The sequence below is a fragment of the Heloderma suspectum genome, chromosome 10 (genome assembly GCF_057233095.1).
Source record: "Heloderma suspectum isolate Gila_16-S chromosome 10, 16-S_ref, whole genome shotgun sequence".
In the NCBI taxonomy this organism is placed as follows: domain Eukaryota; kingdom Metazoa; phylum Chordata; class Lepidosauria; order Squamata; family Helodermatidae; genus Heloderma; species Heloderma suspectum.
This window is the reverse complement of record NC_139467.1, coordinates 44750463-44753531: the sequence shown is the minus strand read 5'-3', so window position 1 is coordinate 44753531 and position 3069 is coordinate 44750463.

Below are 3069 nucleotides of genomic sequence, written 5' to 3'. Positions count from 1 at the left end.
TTAAGTCTCAGTCTGTGGCAAGGTTCCCCCATGTGGGCTTTTGTAGCTTTAAAGGCTTGGGTGCTCCTGCGGCTGCTGGAGAAGCGCTTCGCGGGGCTGGCAAGGCAGAAGCGCCCTCTGGGGGAGCGGGGCAGGCAGGGCAGGGGGCGGTGGCATGGCAAGTGGGAGCTGCGTGTTGCTCTGCAGCCCTGTGCAGGCAAACGTTGGCCCAAGCGGCTGGCGAGGGTGCCGTAGGTCTGCACGGCCTGCTGTGAGGGCTGGAAGCTGCGAAGCCCCGGCAGCCTGTGCAGATCCTGGACCAGAGTTGGCTCTATGGTCAGGCCAGGTGGCAGGTTTGGGGCCCCGGCCGGAGCAGGAGATGGATCTGGCACACCCAGCAAGTTCTTCCCACGCCTCACTTGAGTGAAGCGCACAGGAGCATTGCACGGGCGTGGCAGCTCCCTTTCACTTGCGTGGAGCTGGTGCAGGAGGGCTTCCAGGGGCTGGGCCCCCGCTACGAATCGACAGGGAGGGGAATGTGGTGGTCATGCCTTGAGTTCCAAAGGTCCCGCGCTTTTGCAGGAAAGGCTCCCCTCCCTGCCCCTTGCAAACAAAAGGTGGGGTGCGGGGGGCTGAAAACCTGTGTCGGGGAGAGCAGGCTCGCTCCCCCTCGTTGTGGGACAGGGCCCACATTAGGACCTTCACGCCGCTTTGTGGAGGGTAGGCGGTCATCTGACTGCACTGCTGAGATGAGGCTGAGAACACCCCTGAATGCCTTGTGCGAGTGCCACAGTCCTCGAAGGCAGGCCCCGTGGCACGGCCTCCATGGGCGGTGTGGATCCTTGCGTGCCAGCAAACACCCTCTGTGCGCGTGCGCGTGCCTTGGGCAAGCGACGGGGAGGGCTGTTCCGCAGTGGAGTCCGTGGGAAAGGCAGCTTGGAGAGAGGCGGTGTGGCTCCTCGGCCTCACCATTAAAGCGGCATACAACCGGCATGATGTAACAATTAAAAAGTGCCCCTGCGTACGCACAAAGTACTTCTCCCTCTCCACCCTCAAGACTCAGAAGCTGGGCCGCTCTGCTAGCCTGAGCCCCAGCACCTTTCTCCTAAGGCACGAAGCACTGCAGCCACCCCCACCCCCCCAGTGCTTTTGCAGCGTTCAGTGCCTTGGGTTCTGCTCCTGGGCCTCTGCAAGCCCCAATGCCTGCGCTCTGCCCCCCGCCCCCTGTTCACGTTCACCAGTCTGTCTGTCAGGCATAATGTTCCCCTTCCTGGTTTAGTGCTGCAGCGTGCAATGCACCCTGAGCCCCAAGTTGAGCTGCTCAGCCCCACTTGGCGCCATGATGCTCCCCGACCTCCTTGTGGCCCAAAGCATGCGGGCATCTGCTCAGGGGATGCCCCAGGCCAGCCCCTCCCTTTGCTGCAGGATGCTGTGCTGCCTGGGTGCTAGAAGGAGAGGGAGACGCCCGGGGAGCACAGGAAAGGTGGCTGAGAATCCTTGACAGCTTGGTGTGGCGCCCCCAAGGCCAGAGGGTGGGGACCTCTGGCAACCTGATGCCAGGGAAAGTGACAGGATGGCTGGCAGAGGGGGCCCCCTGAGCAGAAGACCAGTGCTGGCATCTCCAGCTAAGAGAAACGGGTCAGGAAGCAGCAGGGGATGGGAACGTTCTCTCTTCCAAAGGCCTTGGAGACCCCTGCCCTCCAAAGTAGGCAACACCGGGCTGGATCAGGGCTCTCCAATGTGGGGCCCATGGGAGCCATTGTGCCCTCAAGACCAGGCTGAGGGCTCACCCAGCGATTTCTCCCCTGCCCCCCGCAATTCCTCCATTCACTTGCAGGGAGGGGGGCAAGGCCCCGTGCTGAAAAATGTCTTGAGGCGGGGGGCGGGGGCTCTGTGCCTGGTGTCGGAGACAGAATCCTGGGCTAGAGTGCACTTCTGTATCTGCCCGAAACATGGCGCTTGCGACATTCCTGAATTCCACAAAAGGCTCCAGGTGATGCACCGCCGGCAATCCAAGCTCCCCCCCCCCCCGCGCCCAGTTGCGCATTCTCTGGCTTGGGGCTGCAGCCATTTGGAGCGTGCGTGAGAGTGAGGAGGGGGTGGGGACCAGGAATGCCATGTAGCTCCATCTGCCCTCCGCTAATCCGCAGACAAATGCCGGTGTCCCATCTGCGCTCCCCAAGCCTTTCCCTCCCAGCTTTCTGCCAGCCCTTTTAGCTAAATGGCTTGAGCCAAAGATAAGGTCATTAGTTACAATGGGATTAGACAACAGTGCAGGCCGCCCCCACTACCCCGCCCCCAGCTCCGCCTGTGTCTTTTATCAAAACCTAACTGATACGTGCCCTGAGCCCAGCCATTCTCACCGCAAACTTCCTTGAAGGAAAAGGGTTTAAAATGGGGAGAGCCCGGGGTGGGGCGGGGGCTGCGGAACTTGAGCCAGAAGGCTCAGCTTTGGAATCTGGGGTCATCAGCGAGGAAAGATGCAGACCAATAGAAAGAGGTGGAATGTCTCTGAGCATGTGTGGAGTGCCTATTCCTCCACAACTGAGTACCCACTTAGCGCACACAGGTAGGGAATTAAAGAGAAGGGCTCCCCAGTTAGCAGATGTGACTTGGAGGTAGCCTTGAGGCCTAGAAACGTAAAAATGAATGAATGTCTGGTGGTGGAGGTGGGCAGAATTTCTGGAATACCAGAAATTGTGTGTGTTTCATGTCATTTCTCACCTACTTTTCTGCATAAAACGTACATTCAATGCCACATAAAAAAACAATGCATGAAACACCACACAATGACTTAAAATAAACATTTCTCAAGGGGTAGCCGTGTTAGTGAACTGCAGCAAAAGCAGCAGTCCTGCGGCACTGTAGAGGCTGACACATTTATGGCATAAGCTCTTGTGGACTAGAATCCAATTCATGAGATGCATTAAATGTTTTTATCCTAAGCTGGCAGGTAAAACAAACACTCAAAGGCAAGCACAGCTGAGATAGCACTGAGTCACTTAAGCACTCACCTAAAAGTGGAAGAGAGGGGACTTGGCAGGTCTCGCCACAGAGGGCATTCGACAATTATGGCACCACCTGCATGCG